The following is a 20,111-nucleotide window of genomic DNA, read 5'->3' on the forward strand; positions in this document are numbered from 1 at the left end:
ATTGGGACAAGCTTTGGTGTAAACTTCTTGCAAACTGGAGATTCTCTCAAGAAGGCTCGTGGTTTTGAGAGGGAACGTGTCACCTTTGTGTGCGAAACGACATACGTACACTGCCTTCTCCCGCCTCAATTTTTTTACACATGCAGACTAGACCAAATAGAAATATCATACTAAATTTTGGGATTATTCCGGGTTCGTTTGGCATTTTTATACATTAGTTGAGTTTTTGGGAATTTAATGTGCATAATTCAAATTTGAAGTACAAGCACATGCTCCAGTGCACCAACGTTGGTTGAAAAATCACATGTGTGCCCTTGGGTGAATTTATAGGTCCCATGCAAGAAATGGGAATGAAATTCAAACATCTGGGCATCGTGGCTCAGCCGAAAAGATTGAGAAACTTGGTTTCTTAATTCCTGTAAATCTAAAACACGCCTGAAAATCATGAAACTTGGCATGGTGTCATGACATGGCCCCCACATGCTGCGATAATTTTTTTGGCCGAATTGGGACAAGCTTTGGAGTAAGCTTCTTGTAAACCGGAGCTTCCCTCAAGAAGGCTCATGGTTCCGAGAGGGAACGTGTCACCTCCGTGTGCGAAACGACATGCGTACACTGCCTTCTCCTGCCTTAATTTTTTTACATAGGAAAATTAGACTGAATAGAAGTATCGTGCTAAATTTTGGAATTATTCCGGATTCGTTTGGCCTTTTTATACATTAATTGAGTTTCTGGGCATTTAATGTGCATAATTCAAATTTAAACTACAAGCACATGCTCCAATGCACCAAAGTTGGTTGAAAAATCGCATGTGTGTCCTTGGGTGAATTTCTAGGTCCCATGCAAGAAATGGGAATGTAATACAAACATCTGGGCGTCGTGGCTCAGCCGGAAAGATTGAAAAACTTGGTTTTTTAATTTCTGTAAATCCAACACACGCCTGAAAATCATGAAACTTGGCATGGTGTCATGACATGGCACCAACATGCTGCTGAATTTTTTTTGGCCGAATTGGGACAAGCTTTGGTGTAAGCTTCTTGCAAACCGAAACTTCTCTCAAGAAGGCCCGTGGTTCCGAGAGGGAACGTGTCACCTCCTTGTGCGAAATGGCATACATACACTGCCTTCTCCCGCCTTAATTTTTTTACATAGGCAGATTAGACCAAATAGAAATATCATGCTAAATTTTGGAATTATCTCGGGTTCGTTTGGCCTTTTTTATACATTAATTGAGTTTTTGGGAATTTAATGTGCATAATTCAAATTTGAACTACAAGCACATGTTCCAGTGCATCAAAGTTGGTTGAAAAATCACGTGTGTGTCCTTGGGTGAATTTCTAGGTCCCATGCAAGAAATGGGAATGAAATTCAAACATCTAGGCATCGTGGCTCGGCCGAAAAGATTGAGAAACTTGGTTTTTTAATTCCTGTAAATCCAAAACACGCCTAAAAATCATGAAACTTGGCATGGTGTCTTGACATGGCACCAACATGTTGTGGTAATTTTTCTGTCCGATTTGCGAAGACGCACACATTAACAATCAACAAAGTCATTTTGAAACAAGTGTGATACGTCCATTTTGCATCATGTTTTCTTACTATTATTTATGATGTTTTTATCCATAATGATGCTTTTTGGAGTAATTCTAATGCCCTTTCTCTCATAATATGCAAGGGACACACTAAGGGGGCGAATTCTGGCAGCTGGAAAACTGGACCTGGAAAAGCTACGTCAAGCTACCTATTCTGCACAACTCCAAACAAGCTGAAACTTCACAGGGATTTTTTATGGAATATATAAGAATTATTGGAGCAAATAACTACCAGAGGGGGCCCACCAGGCGGGCACAACCCACATGGGCGCGCTAGGGCCCCCTGGCGCACCCTGGGGGGGGGGTTGTGGCCTCCTCGGCCCACCTCTGGTGCCCATCTTTTGGTGTATAAGTCATTTTGACCTAGGAAAATAAGGAGAGGACTTTTGGGACGAAGCGCCGCAGCCTCGAGGCGGAACTTGGGCAGGATCACTTTTGCCCTTCGGCAGAGCGATTCCGCCGGGGGAACTTCCCTCGCGGAGGGGGAAATCATCGTCATCATCACCAACAACTCTCCTATCTTGGGGAGGGCAATCTCCATCAACATCTTCAACAGAACCATCTCCTCTCAAACCCTAGTTCATCTCTTCTGTTCAATCTTGTTACCAGAACTATAGATTGGTACTTGTGGGTGACTAGTAGTGTTGATTACATCTTGTAGTTGATTATTATATGGTTTATTTGGTGGAAGATTATATGTTTAGATCCAATATGCTATTTAATACCCCTCTGATCATGAGCATGTTTATCGTTTGTGAGTAGTTACCTTTGTTCTTGAGCTCACGGGAGAAATCATGTTGCAAGTAATCATGTGAATTTGATATGTGTTCAATATTTTGATAGTATGTATGTTGTGATTCCCTTAGTGGTGTCATGTGAACGTCGACTACATGACACTTCACCATATTTGGGCCTAAGGAAATGCATTGTGGAGAAGCAATTAGATGATGGGTTGCAAGAGTGACAGAAGCTTAAACCCCAGTTTATGCGCTATTCCGCAAGGGACCGATTGGATCCCAAAGTTTAATGCTATGGTTAGAATTTATTCTTAATACTTTTATCATAGTTGCGGATGCTTGCAGGAGGGTTAATCATAAGTAGGAGGTTTGTTCAAGTAAGAACAACACATAAGCACCAGTCCACCCACATATCAAATTATCAAAGTAGCGAACACGAATCGAACCAACATGATGAAAGTGAGTAGATGAAATTCCCGTGTACCCTCAAGAACGCTTTGCCTATTATAAGAGACCGTTTTGGCCTGTCCTTTGCCTCAAAAGGATTGGGCTACCTTGTTGCACTTTTGTTACTACTATCGTTACTTGCTCGTTACAAATTATCTTGCTATCAAACTATTCCGCTACTTACAATTTCAGCACTTGCAGACATTACCTTGCTGAAAACCACTTGTCATTTCTTTCTGCTCCTCGTTGGGTGAGGTGTCATGTAGTCGACGGAAACTAGTCGATGAAAGTCACTAATAGCATTAAACTTTTGGATCCAATCGGTCCCTTACGGAGAAGCGCATAAACTGGGGTTTAAGCTTCTGTCACTCTTGCAACCCATCATCTAATTGCTACTCCACAATGCATTCCCTTAGGCCCAAATATGGTGAGGTGTCATGTAGTCGACGTTCACATGACACCACTAAGGGAATCACAACATACATACTATCAAAATATCAAACACATATCAAGTTCAGATGATTACTTGCAACATGATTTCTCCCGTGACCTCAAGAACAAAAGTAACTACTCACAAGTGATAAACATGCTCATGATCGAAGGGGTATTAAATAGCATAATGGATCTAAACATATAATCTTCCACCAAATAAACCATATAGTAATCAACTACAAGATGTAATCAACACTATAGTCACCCACAAGCACCAATCTATAGTTCCGGTAACAAGATTTAACACAAGAGATGAACTAGGTTTTGAGATGAGATGGTGCTATTGAAGATGTTGATGGATATTTCCCTCCCCAAGATGGGAGAGTTGTTGGTGATGAAGATGATGATGATTTCCCCCTCAGTGAGGGAAGTTCCCCCGGTGGAATTGCTCTGCCGAAGGGCAAATGTGCTCCTGCCCAAATTCTGCCTCGAGACGGCGGCGCTCTGTCCCGAAAGTCATCTCCTTATTTTTCTAGGTCAAAATGACTTATATACCAGAATATGGGCACCGGAGGTGGGCCTGGGTGAGCACAACCCACCAGGGCGCGCCTGGGCTCCCTGGCGCGCCCAGGTGGGTTGTGCCCACCTGGTGGCCCCCTCTGGTACTTATTTGCTCCAATATTTATCATATATTCCATAAAAATTCTCCGTGAAGTTTCAGCTTGTTTGGAGTTGTGCAGAATAGGTAGCCTGACGTAGCTTTTCCAGGTCTAGATTTCCAGTTGCCGGAATTCTCCCTCTTTGTGTGTACCTTGCAAATTATGAGAGAAAATGCATTATAATTACTCCAAAAAGCATTATTATGTATAAAACATCATAAATAACAGCATCAAAACATGATGCAAAATGGACGTATCAACTCCCCCAAGCTTAGACCTCGCTTGTCCTCAAGCGAAAACCGAAATCGAAAAACATGTCCACACGCTTAGAGAGAGAGGTGTCGATAAAAACAAAATATGGACATAGAAGCATCATGTTCATTATGATAACAACAACAAACTTAAACATAAGGCTCTTATCATAGAACTTTTATCATAGACTTCTCATGAATAAGTGGCAATTCATCACACTATTGAAGTATAAAGCAAAAACTCTATTAGGAACCAACAAACTATGTTCTTAGTCAACTTTGCAACTACAATTCATCATCTTTTTGGGAAGGGCCACATATCGAGGCCTTTAGTCAAGTCCACATACTCAACCATCATATAGTCTTCTATGATTGCTAACACTCATCGCATACACATGGGAAAAACGTTTCAACCGGATACATAGAAAGATAGGGGCTTATAGTTTCGCCTCCCAACGTATTCACCTCAAGGGTGATGTCAACAATAATAACTCATGCTACCCATATTCAACTAGACATATGTGCCTAGATCTTTCCTCACCACATGATGCTTGCCAAAGGAGAAAATAAAAAGGCATAGAGAGAAAACTTTGACTCCTTGCATAAAAGTAAATACATAAAAGTAAAAGATAGGCCCTTCGCAGAGGGAAGCAGAGGTTGCCGTGCGCTTATTTGTTTGTATGGTCAACCCCTTAGTGCAAAAGAACGTCATGTTGTATTGCCCCTTGTGATGGCAACCTTTATTATGGAGTCTGTCGCTTTTATTCTTCACCATCACAAGTTCGTACAACGCTCAATTTTCTCTTACACTAAATGATCTCACACTTTTAGAAACAATTTTTATTGCCTTATTGCATCGATGACAACTTACTTGAGGGATCTTGCTCAATCCCTAGGTAGGTATGGTGGACTCTTGAAAATAAGATTTGGGTTTAAGGGTTTTTGGATGCACAAGTAGTATCTCTACTTAGTGCAGAGTTTTTGGCTAACAAAGATAGGGGAAGCACAACATGTTAAAGGATCTATGACAATATGACTTCTATGTGAATGCGAACAAACATAAATCATTAAGTTGTATTCCTTGTCGAACGTCAACAGTTTTGGAATATAATATTTTGATGGAGGCTCACAACCACAAAAGATTTCTAGGATAGTATATTTATATGTGAATCTTCTCTTCCCTTATTAATTCTTTTATGAGTTGCATCATTGACTAATGCTATGTTTGTCAATCTCTAATAAAATTTCCTACTTATACTTTTCCTTATGTGGTGTCATCACCTACCATAAGATTAGTATATGATCTTGATTTATTTCCTTTCTTTTTATTTATTTTCTTTCTTTTTGTTGCAACATGAAAGTAAAGAAAGCAAAAACTCATACTAAACTTTATTATATATCTCGCACGATTACAAAGATAGATCGCTAAGCAAACTCTCGAAAAGAAAGGATTGAACTAAACTTTTATTCAGCTAAGCAAAAGATAACTATGGATCGAACTAGATAAGTAAAGGCAAAAGATAGTGGGGATGATACGATACCGGGGCACCTCCCCCAAGCTTGGCGGAAGCCAAGGGGAGTGCCCATACCCAGTACTCATTTTTCTTTTTGTGATGAAGAAGAAGGTGGTGGTGATGAAGAAGGGATCTTGTCCTCGGGTTTCCATGGCAGAGGTCCACCATCATAAGAGGAAGAGTGAGTCTGACGGGTCCTACAACCGGCAGCCAAACTCATACCTTTAAACCTTGCCTCATATTCAAAGACATGGTTTTGGAGATCATAAATCTGGCTTTGGAGGAAGTTGATTTGCTCGTTGAGGGTGAAGACAATGTCCTTCATGGGCTTGCCATCCACCTTGAGATCACGGAAAGGTCCGTGATCATGAGGTGATTGGCATTGAGTCCACGCTGCACCATCCCCTTGCAGCGGAAGACATCTTGTTCCATAGCTTCAAGCCTGGCCTCCACGGTTCCCGTCCCCTTAGGACCGGGCACATCGTGGAGGTGAAGCACCCCTTCATGCATCTGGATGACCTGAGGGTGCTGCACCACCTCCCGCAAATATGGGTTGATGACGTTCTTGAAGAACTTGTCTTTGGAGGAGCTCGAAGCGGCCATGGTAGATGGGATCTGACAAAAAACAACAAGAAAAGAAAACAGAAGATTTCTCCATGATACGCTGGTCAATAGGTTCGGGGGGTATATAAAGATTTTTTTTATCTTGGGAAACAAGAAAACTGTAGAAAAACGGAGTCCGGAAGGTACCCCGGGTGGGCATAACCCACCTGGGCCCGCCTGGCAAGGCGCGCCCTGGTGTCTTGTGCCCACCAGGGTACGCTGCCTGGAAGTTTCTTATTTTCCTAATTTTCACGATTCTGGAGTGTTCCAGAAGGACTCTTTTATGTGTTCTTCCGGTGTCAAAGTTTGGATAATATTACTTTCAACATTAATGGGCGTATGAGATATAATATTGTATTTGTTGCCCGTTAACAACATTCAGGTTAGTACATTCGGCATTATTTATTTTGATGGCTCTAGACCAATAAAGCTCCTCGATAACATAGGGTCCTTCCCATTTGGAGAGGAGTTTTCCTGCAAAGAATCTGAAATGAGAGTTGTATAAAAGAACATATTCTCCAACTTTAAACTCATGCTTTTGGATTCTCTTATCATGCCATCTTTTGAATTTTTCTTTAAACAATTTGGAATTTTCATAAGCTTGGGTTCTCCATTCATCTAATGAGCTAATATCAAATAACCTCTTTTCACCGGCAAGTTTGAAATCATAGTTGAGTTCTTTGATTTCCCAATATGCTTTATGTTCTAACTCAAGAGGCAAATGACAAGCTTTTCCATAAACCATTTTATAAGGAGACATACCCATAGGATTTTTATACGCTGTTCTATAAGCCCAAAGTGCATCATCTAATTTCTTAGACCAATTCTCCTGGGACCTATTGACAGGCTTTTGCAAAATTAATTTTATTTCTCTATTGCTAAGTTCAGCTTGACCACTAGACTGAGGATGATAAGGTGATGCAATTCTATGGTTAACATCATACTTGGCAAGCATTTTACGGAAGGCACCATGAATAAAGTGTGAACCACCATCAGTCATTAAATATCTAGGGACTCCAAACCTTGGGAAAATAACCTCCTTAAGCATTTTAATAGAGGTGTTGTGATCAGCACTACTGGTTGGAATAGCTTCTACCCATTTAGTAACATAATCAACAGCAACCAAAATATGTGTATACCCATTAGAGGAAGGAAAAGGTCCCATGTAATCAAATCCCCAAACATCAAATGGTTCTACAAAAAGTGAATAATTCATAGACATTTCTTGACGCTTACCAATATTACCTATTCTTTGACATTCATCATAAGATAAGACGAACTTACGGGCATCCTTGAAGAGAGTAGGACAATAAAATCCGGATTGCAATACCTTGTGAGCAGTTCTATCTCCAGCATGATGTCCTCCATAAGCTTCAGAGTGACATTTCCGTGGGATTTGTCCCTGTTCATGCTCAGGTACACAACGTCTAATAATACCATCTACTCCTTTATAAAGATGTGGGTCATCCCAAAAGTAATGTCTTAAATCATAGAAGAATTTTTTTTCTTTTGTTGGTATGTAAAGCTGGGTGGTAAGTATTTAGCAACAATGTAATTAGCATAGTCAGCATACCAAGGAGTGTTATGAGCAACATTTATTGTAGCTAACTACTCATCAGGAAAACTATCATCAATAGGGTAGTGGGTCATCAAGCACATTTTCAAGTCTAGACAAGTTATTGATACGTCTCCAACGTATCTATAATTTTTGATTGCTCCATGCTATATTATCTACTGTTTTGAATGTTTATGGGCTTTATTATACACTTTTATATCATTTTGGGGACTAACCTATTAACCCAGAGCCCAGTGCCAGTTTCTGTTTTTACCCTGTTTTAGGGTTTCGAAGAAAAGGAAAATCAAACGGAGTCCAATTGCCTTAAACTTCACGGAACTCATTTTTGGAAGGAAAGAAGCCCAGAAGACTTGGAGTGCATGTCGGGGGCTCTACGAGGAGGCCACGAGGCAGGCTGCGCGCCCACTCCCTGGGCGCGCCCTCCACCCTCGTGAGCCCCTCGTGGCCCCCCTGACGTACTTCTTCCGCCTATATATCTTCATATACCCTAAAAACATCCGGGAGCACAATAGATCGGGAGTTCCGCCGCCAGAAGCCTCTGTAGCCACCAAAAGCCAATCTAGACCCGTTCCGGCACCCTGCCGGAGGGGGCAATCCTTCTCCAGTGGCCATCTTCATCATCCCGGTGCTCTCCATGACGAGGAGGGAGTAGTTATCCCTCGGGGCTGAGGGTATGTACAAGTAGCTATGTGTTTGATCTCTCTCTCTCTCTCTCGTGTTCTTGATTTGGCACGATCTTGATGTATCGCGAGCTTTGCTATTATAGTTGGATCTTATGTTTCTCCTCCCCCTCTTCTCTCTTGTAATGAATTGAGTTTACCCTTTGAAGTAATCTTATCGGATTGAGTCTTTAAAGACTTGAGAACACTTGATGTATGTCTTGTCATGCATATCTGTGGTGACAATGGGATATCACGTGATTCACTTGATGTATGTTTTGGTGATCAACTTGCGGGTTCCGCCCATGAACCTATGCATAGGGGTTGGCACACGTTTTCGTCGTGATTCTCCGGTAGAAACTTTGGGGCACTCTTTGAGGTCCTTTGTGTTGGTTGAATAGATGAATCTGAGATTGTGTGATGCATATCGTATAATCATACCCACGGATACTTGAGGTGACATTGGAGTATCTAGGTGACATTAGGGTTTTGGTTGATTTGTGTCTTAAGGTGTTATTCTAGTACGAACTCTAGGGCTGTTTGTGACACTTATAGGAATAGCCCAACGGATTGATTGGAAAGAATAACTTTGAGGTGGTTTCGTACCCTGCCATAATCTCTTTGTTCGTTCTCCGCTATTAGTGAGTTTGGAGTGACTCTTTGTTGCATGTTGAGGGATAGTTATGTTATCCAATTATGATATTATTGTTGAGAGGACTTGCACTAGTGAAAGTATGAACCCTAGGCCTTGTTTCCTATCATTGCAATACCGTTTACGCTCTCTTTTATCATTCGTTACCTTGCTGTTTTTATAATTTCAGATTACAAATACCTTTATCTACTATCCATATTGCACTTGTATCACCATCTCTTCGCCGAACTAGTGCACCTATACAATTTACCATTGTATTGGGTGTGTTGGGGACACAAGAGACTCTTTGTTATTTGGTTGCAGGGTTGCTTGAGAGAGACCATCTTCATCCTACGCCTCCTACGGATTGATAAACCTTAGGTCATCCACTTGAGGGAAATTTGCTACTGTCCTACAAGCCTCTGCACTTGGAGGCCCAACAACGTCTACAAGAAGAAGGTTGTGTAGTAGACATCAGTTATTAGCTACAGGGTTCTCAGCTCCTTTTCTATTAGTGATATGTAAATCAAATTCTTGTAGCAAGAGAACCCATTGAATAAGTCTAGGTTTAGCATCTTTCTTTTCGATAAGATATTTAATAGCAACATGGTCGGTGTGAACAATTAATTTTGAATCAACAATGTAAGATCTAAATTTATCACAAGCAAACACCACTGCTAAGAATTCTTTTTCAGTAGTTGCATAATTGCGTTGAGCATTGTCTAGATTATTACTAGCATAATGAATAACATTCAACTTCTTATCAACTCTTTGTCCTAGAACAGCACCAACAACATAATCACTAGCATCACACATAATTTCAAAAGGCAAGTTCCAATCAGGTGGTTGAACAATAGGTGCAGAAATTAAGGCTTTCTTGAGTGTATCGAAGGCTTCTAAACATACATCATCAAAAACAAAAGGAACATCCTTTTGCAAAAGATTCGTAAGAGGCCTAGAAATTTTAGAAAACTCTTTGTTAAATCTCCTATAGAAACCAGCATGACCTAGGAAACTACAAATTCCTTTAATATCTTTAGGACATGGTATTTTCTCAATTGCATCAACCTTAGCTTTGTCCACTTCAATACCTCTTTCAAAAAATTTATGACCCAAGACAATGCCTTCATTGACCATAAAGTGGCACTTCTCCCAATTCAAGACAAGATTTGTTTGTTCACATCTCTGCAAAACTCGATCAAGATTGCTTAAACAATCATCAAAAGACTTCCCGTAAACAGAAAAGTCATCCATAAAAACCTCAACAATCTTTTCACAAAAGTCAGATAATATAGCAGTCATACATCTTTGAAAGGTAGCAGGTGCATTGCATAAACCAAAAGGCATACGTCTATAAGCATAAGTTCCAAAGGGACAAGTAAAAGTGGTCTTTTCTTGATCAAGTTGGGAAACATGTATTTGTGAAAAACCGGAGTATCCATCAAGGAAGCAAAAATGTGTGTGATTAGTTAATCTTTCTAGCATTTGATCAATAAAAGGCAGACGGTAATGATCTTTTCTAGTTGCTTTGTTTAATTTTCTAAAATCAATTACCATTTTATAACCTATAACAGTTCTTTGTGGAATAAGTTCATTCTTATCATTAGGAACAACAGTAATACCTCCTTTCCGAGGGACACAATGAACAGGACCTACCCATCTACTATCAGCTATATGATAGATTATACCTGCTTCTAGAAGTTTTAAGATTTCCATTCTTACCACTTCCTTCATTTTTGGATTTAACCGACATTGGTGATCAACAACGGGTTTAGCATCAGGTTCCATATTAATCTTGTGATGACATAGAGTGGGACTAATTCCCTTCAAATCATCAAGAGTATATCCAATAGCAGCTCGATGCTTCCTTAGAACTTTCAATAATCTTTCTTCTTCACGTTCTGAAAGGTTAGCACTAATAATAACAGGATATATATTCTTTTCATCAAGATAAGCATATTTCAGAGTGTCTGGCAATTGTTTTAATTCAAACACAGGATCACCTTTAGGTGGAGGAGGACCTCCTAGAGTTTCAATAGGCAAATTGTGTTTAAGCAGGGGATTTTGTTCAAAGAAATTTTTATCTATTTCATTTCTTTCATGCATATGTAAATCATTTTCATGGTCTAGCAAATATTGTTCTAAAGGATCAGTAGGTGGTACAACAATAGAAGCAAGACCAATTATTTCATCCTCACTAGGCAATTCTTTTTCATGAAGCTTTCTACTAAACTTGGAAAAATTAAACTCATGAGATTCATCACCAAAACTAACACCGATAGTTTGTTTCTCACAATCTATCTTAGCATTAATAGTGTTCAGGAAGGGTGTACCAAAGATAATGGGACAAAATTCATCTTGTGTGGAACCAAGAACAAGAAAATCGGTAGGGTATTTTATTTTCCCACACAAGACTTCAACATCTCTAACAATCCCAAGTGGTGTGATGGTGTCTCTATTAGCAAGTTTAATAGTGGCATCTATTTCTTCTATTTCAGCGGGTGCTATGTCATTCATAATTTCTTGGTATAAAGTAAAGGGAATAGCACTTACGCTAGCACCCATGTCACATAAACCATGATAACAGTGATCTCCTATTTTAACTGAGACAACATGCATTCCAACAACGGGTCTATGTTTATCTTCTTTATCAGGTTTAGCAATTCTAGTAGCTTCATTACAGAAGTAAATAACATGCCCATCTATATTTTCTTCTAGGAGATCCTTAGCCATAGCAATACTAGGTTCTACTTTGATTTGTTCATGAGGTTTAGGTGTTCTAATATAGCTTTTGTTAACCACAGTTGAAACTTTAGCATGTTCCTTTATCCTTACAGGGAAGAATGGTTTCTCAATATAAGCAGTAGGAACAACTGGATCAACATTATAAAGTATAGTTTCTTCTTTAGCTAGTACCGGTTCTTTAATTTCTTCTTTAATAGGTGGGTGATATTTAAACCACTTCTCTTTAAGGAGATCAACATGAGTAGCAAATGATTCACAAAAGGAGGCTACTATCTTAGAGTCAAGTCCATATTTAGTGCTAAACTTTTGAAAAGCATCGGTATTCATAAAAGATTTAACACAATCATAATTTAGCTTAATACCCGACTCTTTACCTTCATCGAGTTCCCAATCTTCAGAGTTGCGTTTAATTGTTTCCAAAAGATCCCACCAGAATTCAATATTCTTCTTTATAAAAGAACCAACACAAGAAGTATCAAGCATGGATCGATCATTATGAGAAAGTCGAGCATAAAAATTATAGATAATAATTTCTCTTGAGAGCTCATGATTGGGGCATGAATATAACATTGACTTCAGCCTCCCCCAAGCTAGAGCGATACTTTCTCCTTCACGAGGCCAAAAATTATATATGTAATTCCGATCACGATGAACTAGATGCATAGGATAAATTTTTTGGTGGAACTCCAATTTCAATCGATTCCAATTCCAAGATCCAATATCATCGCATAGCCTATACCATGCCAATGCTTTTCCCTTCAAAGATAAAGGGAAACCCTTCTTCATAACTTCATCTCCGGCTAAACCTGCAAGCTTGAACAATCCACAAATTTGTTCAACATATATCAAGTGCATATCAGGAGGTTCGGTTCCATCTCCTGCATAAGGATTAGCTAGCAGTTGTTCTATCATACCCAAAGGAATTTCATATTCAATATTTTCAGTAGGTGTAGTAGGTTGAGGGTAGCTAATTGTGGTTCCATTCGAGGTGAAGATACCCCGAACAAACCCCTCAAAGGATTGTTTTCCATAGTAACAAGTGACAATAAATTTCAGCACACTATATAATTGTTCCTTACCAAATTCCACTTACCAAAGGCGCTTCACTCCCCGGCAACGACACCACAAAATAGCCTTGATGACCCACAAGTATATGGGATCAATTGTACCTATTTTTGCTAAGTAAGAGTGTCGAACCCAACGAGGAGCAGAAGGAAATGACAAGTGGTTTTCAGCGAGGTAATGTCTGCAAGTGCTGAAATTGTAAGTAGCGGAATAGTTTGATAGCAAGATATGTAACGAGCAAGTAATGATAGTAGTAACAAAAGTGCAACAAGGTAGCCCAATCCTTTTGAGGCAAAGGACAGGCCAAAACGGTCTCTTATAATAGGCAAAGCGTTCTTGAAGGTACACGGGAATTTCATCTAGTCACTTTCACCATGTTGGTTTTGATTTGTGTTCGCTTCCTTGATAGTTTGATATGTGGGTGGACTGGTGCTTAGGTGCTGTTCTTACTAGAACAAACCTCCTACTTATGATTAACCCTCCCTCAAGCATCCGCAACTACGAGAAAAGTATTAAGAATAAATTCTAACCATAGCATTAAACTTTGGATCCAATCGGTCCCTTATGAAAAATCGCATAAACTGGGGTTTAAGCTTCTGTCACTCTCGCAACCCATCATCTAATTGCTACTCCACAATGCATTCCCTTAGGCCCAAATATGGTGAAGTTTCATGTAGTCGACGTTCACATGACACCACTAAGGGAATCACAACATACATACTATCAAAATATCAAACACATATCAAGTTCACATGATTACTTGCAACATGATTTCTCCCATGACCTCAAGAACAAAAGTAACTACTCACAAGTGATAAAGATGCTCATGATCAGAGGGGTATTAAATAGCACAATGGATCTGAACATATAATCTTCCACCAAATAAACCATATAGTAATCAACTACAAGATGTAATCAACACTACTAGTCACCCACAAGCACCAATCTATAGTTCCGGTAATAAGATTGAACACAAGAGATGAACATGCCCTAAATATTCCACTTGAGGGACAGGAAAACTACATTTGTTAATCTTAGCATAGGGTTTGCTATGAGATGGTGTTGTTGAAGATGTTGATGGAGATTGCCCTCCCCAAGATGGGAGAGTTGTTGGTGATGATGATGACGATGATTTCCCCTCCAGGAGGGAAGTTCCCCCCGGGAGAATCGCTCCGCCGGAGGGCAAAAGTGCTCCTGCCAAAGTTCCGCCTCAAGACGGCGACGCTTCATCCCAAAATCCTCTCCTTATTTTTCTAGGTCAAAATGACTTATATACCAGAAGATGGGCATCGGAGGTGGGCCTGGGTGAGCACAACCCACCAGGGTGCGCCTGGGTTCCCTAGCGCGCCCAAGTGGGTTGTGCCCACCTGGTGGGCACCCTCTAGTACTTATTTGCTCCAATATTCATCATATATTCCATAAAAATTCTCCGTGAAGTTTCAGCTGGTTTGGAGTTGTGCGAAATAGGTAGCCTGACATAGCTTTTCCATGTCCAGATTTCCAGCTGCTGGAATTCTCCCTCTTTGTGTGCACCTTGCAAATTATGAGAGAAAAGGCATTAGAATTACTCCAAAAAGCATTATTATGTATAAAAACATCATAAATAACAATATGCAATCATGATGCAAAAGGGACGTATCACTCAGCGTCGGAGACGTCGTCATGCACGAGGAGCTCAGGCTGGAAGCGGTCCTAGTAGGACATGTTGACAGACATGGGGATGGACAGGTCGACATCCTATACATGCTCCATTCATGAGGCAATGTGGAGCGGATCCGGCTGCTGCGGCGTGGTGGTGGACCGCTACATCCACCACCAGGCGTGCTGCCTCGCATCATCTGAGCGCGTGTCCTAAATCCCGAAATGGAGGACCAATGCCGGACAGCTACCTTTGGGGTTGGTGATGGCACGCTGCTTCTCATCGTCGGTCATGACCTTGAGGAGGCCACATCCATGGTGAACTAGCATCCCCATGCTAGAACCACTTTGCGGTCTTCTTCAGGTTCGCGCGCATGGCCTTATCGTCGCCCGCCAGGTCCTCGATGACCGTCCACCAGACCGGGCTGTTGTCCATGTCGGCGGTGGCAGAGAGGGTGCCCGGCGATGAGGGTTTTCTTGACTGGAGTGGGAGTTGGGGAGCGGGGTGACCGAGGCGACACAGGTGGACTGTGGAGGGGGCGAGTGGAGAGTTGATACGTCACCGTCGTATCTATAATTTTTTGATTGTTCCATGCCAATATTATACAACTTTTACATACTCTTGACAACAATTAATATGATTTTTTGGGACTAACATATTAATCCAGTGCCCAGTGCCAGTTCCTGTTTGTTGCATGTTTTTTGTTTCGCAGAATATCCATATCAAACCAAGTCCAAACGTGATGAAAATTTACAGAGAATTATTTTGGAATATATGAGATTTTTGGGAGGTGGAACCAATGCAAACGGAGGCCCATGGCCTCCACTACCCACTAGGGCGTGCTTGCCCCTCTGGCGCGTGGTGGTGCCTTGTGGGCACCCCATAAGTCAATTGGGGCTCTACTTCGGGCGCAAGGAAGCTTATATCCGAAAAAAAAATCATGTTAAAATCTCAGCACAATCGGAGTTACGGATCTCTGGGAATATAAGAAACGGTTTTTGGCCAGAAAACTGGAACGCAAAATAGAAGAAAATAGAGGGATAGATCCAATCTCGAAGGGGCTCCCGCCCCTCCTCCACCATGGAGGCCATGGACCAGAGGGGAAACCCTCCTCTCATCTAGGTGGGAGGCCAAGAAAGAAGAAGGAGGGGGCTCTCTCCCCCTCTCTCAATGTGGCGCCGGAGTGCAGCCGGGGCAAGGATCATGACGGCGATCTACATCAACAACCTTGCTACTGTCAACACCAACTCTCTCCCCCTCTGTGCAGCAGTGTAACCTTTCTTCTACCCATTGGAATCTCTACTTAAACATGGTGCTCAACGCTATATTATATTTCCCAATGATATGTGGTTATCCTATGATGTTTGAGTAGATATATTTTGTCCTATGGGTTGATTGATGATCATGATTGGTTTGAGCTGTATATTTTAATTTGGTGCTGTCCAACAGTGCCCTCCGTGTCGCGCAAATGTGAGGAGTCCCCGCTATTGGGTGTTGCAATACATTCATGATTCGCTTATGGTGGATGGCTAGAGTGACAAAAGCTTATGCCCGAGTGAGGGAGTTGTTGCGTATGGGATAAAGAGGACTTGATACTTAATGCTATGGTTGGGTTTTACCTTAATGATCTTGGTAGTTGCGGATGCTTGCTATAGTTCTAATCATAAGTGCATATGATCCAAGTATGGAAAGTATGTTAGCTCATGTCTCTCCCTCATATAAAATTGCAATGATGATCACCGGTCTAGTTATCGATCACCCAGGGACAAATAACTTTCTTGAGTGAAAAAAAGCTATTTACTAAACAACTAACTTTTATTATCTCACAAAGTACTTGTAGTTTTATTCTTGCAAAGTAGTTCTAGCATCACACCTGCAAAATAGTTTCATACTTGTTCTAGGTAAAGCAAACGTTAAAGTGTGCGTAGAGTTGTATCGGTGGTCGATAGAACTTGAGGGAATATTTGTTCTACCTTTAGCTCCTCTTTGGTTCAAACCTCTTATTTATCAAAAAAGGCTACAAACGATCCCCTATACTTGTGGGTTATCAAGACCTTCTTCTGGCGCCGTTGCCGGGGAGCAATACCGTGGGGTGAATATTCTCATGTGTGCTTGTTTGCTTTATCACTGAGTAGTTTTCATTTTATGTTCTAAGTTGTTTTATATCTCTAGTTATGGATATGGAACATGAAATACCAAAAATATTAATTGTACTTGCTACTCATGGAGATGGGGAACCTCCTAAAACCCTCAATGCTTGTTATGTGAAAAATATTAAACACCGCGTTCATAATCCTTAGAAAATCCCATTCAACTTGATAATGGGAGACACGTTGGATCAACGTGAATACTTTAGGGATTATCGCTTGACTCAAAAAGGGAAACGGTTATGGGATCAAATTCATATGATGCATTGGTATGCTCGGGATCTATGCTTGAGATATGATCATACTTGTTGCTCTAGGATGAAGGCTCCACACCTTCCCTTTTCTTGTAAATTTAATGATAATGAAACCTTACCTTCTTGTGCTAATGGTAGATATGATTACTATGATGTGGAATGAATAGACAAATTTGTTGCTTTTAAGGGTGCTTATGAAATTGAATCTCTGTTTGAAAAGTATGAAGATTATGATGATGCTGCTTATAGACCTGCAAATTTTGCTATACTTAAATATTTCTATGAGAATTATAAATACCATTCTGATATTGAATATTGAGAAAGTCTCCGTTGTCCAAGAAGAGACTAATATTTTGCAGGAATCTATGGAAGAAGAAATTGATGACACTATGAGATCATTAGATGAAAAAGATGATGAGGAGAGTGAAGAACAAAAGGAGGAAGAGCGGATTAGCTACCAGTGCCCACCTTCCAATGGGAGTAACTCTCCAACTCATACATTGTTTAATATCCCTTCATGCTCATCGAAGGATGAATGCTATGATAATTGCTATGATCCATTGGATTCATTTGAAATATCCCTTTTTGATGAAACTGATGCTTGCTATGCTTGTGGACAAGATGCCAATATGAATGATGTTTATGGAGATGAACTTGCTCTAGTTCCTTATGTTAAACATGAAATTGTTGATATTACACCCAAACATAATAGTCCTATTATCTTTTTGAATTCTCCAAACTACACTATATCGAAGAAGTTTTCTTTTATTAAGGATTACATTGATGGGTTGCCTTCTACCATTACACATGATGATTTTGATGAATATAATATGCATGTGCCTGCTGCTCCTACTTGTAATTATTATGAGAGAGGAACTATATCTACACCTCTTTATGTTTCCAACACTATAAAATTGCAAGAAACTGCTTATGCTATGTATTGGCCTTTACTTGATGTGCATGAATTGTTCTTTTATGATACGCCGATGCATAGGAAGAGAGTTAGATTTTGTTGTTGCATGATATATGTTGCTTTGTGCTCACTACTAAATTATAAATCATTGCTAATTAAAATTGGCTTTGATATACCTTGAGATCTGGGTGGATCGATTACTTGAGCACTTTATGCCTAGCTTAATAGTTTTAAAGAAAGCACTGCCAGGGAGACAACCCGGAAGTTTTAGAGAGTCATTTTATTCTGCTGTGTGCTTTTATAAAGTTTAAAAACAAAAAATACAGAGGGGAACTTAAAACTTTACAAAAAGAAAAGTGAAAGTGAGAAAGACGAGCACCGTGGAAGCGGGAGCATGCCTTGAACTTTGTTCATGCCCATGGAAAATTTGCAAATCTTGAATTACAGAAACTTTTCAACAAAAATAATTATCCCCTTGTACAAATCCATTTTATTATAAAAACAATGTGCCAAGATTTGCCTTTAGGATGATTAGATTGCTTGTTGGTATGTGCGGTGCAAAAACAAAAACTTTGGCTATAGTGCATGAATTTTATTTTTTTACTAGAATGTCATAAGTTTCTATTTTTTTTACACAGTACTGCTATGAAAATGTTTTATTTTTTCCTAATTTGTAAGAATTTTCGGAGTTACAGAAGTATGGTCAATGTTTAGATTACTACAAACTGTCCTATTTTTGACAGATTCTGTTTTTGATGCATTGTTTTGCTTGTTTTGATGAAACTATCGATTGTATCAGTGGTATAAGCCATGGATAAGTTATAATACAACAGCTATAATGCAAAAACAAAATATGAATGGGTTTGCAATAGTAATTAAAGTAGTGATTTGCATTATTATACTAATGGATCTCACCGAATTTTCTGTTAAGTTTTGTGTGGATGAAGTGTTTGAAGATCGAGGAGGTCTTGATATGAGGAGAAGGAGGAGAGGAACGAGTTCAATGTTGGGGATGCCCAAGGCACCCCAATAGTAAATATTCAAGGAGACTCAAGCGTCTAAGCTTGGGGATGCCCCGGAAGGCATCCTATCTTTCTTCAACAAGTATCGGTATGTTTCAATTTTTGTTTTGTTCACGTGATATGTGTAAATCTTGGAGCGTCGTGTGATTTTTATTTTTATTTTAATAATGAACCATGCTGGTATGAGATAGTCCTTGGTTGATTTATAGAATGCTTATTGCACTTCACTTATATCTTTTGAGTATGGCTTTATAGAGTGCTTTATGTGCTTCACTTATATATTTTGAAGTTTGGATTGCATGTTTCTCTACATATAGAAAACCGTTATTTGTAGAACGCTCTTTTTATTCAATTATATTTATTAGAGCATGGTCTTCTGTAGAAAGAATTAAACTCTCTTGCTTCACTTATATCTATTTAGAGAGAATCAACATGAATTGGTTATTCACATGGTCAGTCGTAAAAATGCTACATGAAACTTCTGGATCACTGAATATGATATGTTTGATTCCTTGCAATAGATTTGTGATATAGAGATGATAATATGTGGGGGGTACTAGTAAATGGTTGTGGTTAGTAGGAATATTGGTGTTAAGGTTTGTGATTCTCGAAGCATGCACATATGGTCTCTCGTTATGCTAAGAAATTGGAGCATGATTTATTATTGATTGTCTTCCTTATGATTGGCGGTCGGGGATGAGCGATGGTATTTTCCTACCAATCTATCCCCCTAGGGGCTTGTGTAGTAGTACTTTGTTTTGAGGGCTAATAAACTTTTGCAATAAGTACGTGAGTTCTTTATGACTAATGTGAGTCCATGGATTATACGCACTCTTACCTTTCCGCAATTTGCTAGCCTCTACGGTACCATGCATTGCCCTTTGTCACCTTGAGACGCGGTGAAAACTTCGCTGGTGCATCCAAACCCCGTGATATGATACGCTCTATCACACATAAGCCTTATTATATCTTCCTCAAAACAGCCACCATACCTACCTATTATGGCATTTCCATAGCCATTCCGAAATATATTGCCATGCAACTTCCACCCACTACAAAAAAAAGACACATCCGTGACATTTTGGGCCGAACGAATTTTTTCTGTCATGCTTATGACACTTCTATGACGATAATTGTGACAAAACCCGGTATCATCATAGATGTGGTGGGCTCCTACTTCTATGACAAAAAATCATGACAGAAAATTGGCTTTTCTTCCTGGGCG

This window comes from Triticum urartu, chromosome 4A (assembly GCF_056163025.1).
Source record: "Triticum urartu cultivar PI428250 chromosome 4A, HENAU_Tu73, whole genome shotgun sequence".
NCBI classification, from domain to species: domain Eukaryota; kingdom Viridiplantae; phylum Streptophyta; class Magnoliopsida; order Poales; family Poaceae; genus Triticum; species Triticum urartu.